Genomic DNA, 274 nt, shown 5'->3' with positions numbered 1-274 from the left:
AGAGGCGGGTGGTGGGTTTGGGGTGTTTTTGGTGATGTGTTCTGCTCACGAGGCCGCCTCAGTGCGCAGGAGGAACCTGAAGCAGATAGAAATGTGGGGTTTTTTTTTATTTTCACAGGCAGAAAGGGGTAGGGGGCCCTGCCTGGGCTCAGAGCCAGGGGAGGTTGGGGAGCAGCTGGTGGGTGTGGGCTCTGTTTAGTTGGGGAGCTCCTGCCCGTGGGTGATCTGCCCCGAGCTGGCCTCACACAGCTGAATCCGGACTGTTCTTTTGTTA

The sequence above is a fragment of the Apaloderma vittatum genome, unplaced genomic scaffold (genome assembly GCF_000703405.1).
Source record: "Apaloderma vittatum isolate BGI_N311 unplaced genomic scaffold, ASM70340v1 scaffold17718, whole genome shotgun sequence".
Lineage (NCBI taxonomy): Eukaryota > Metazoa > Chordata > Aves > Trogoniformes > Trogonidae > Apaloderma > Apaloderma vittatum.
Note: the sequence above shows the minus strand (reverse complement) of the source record.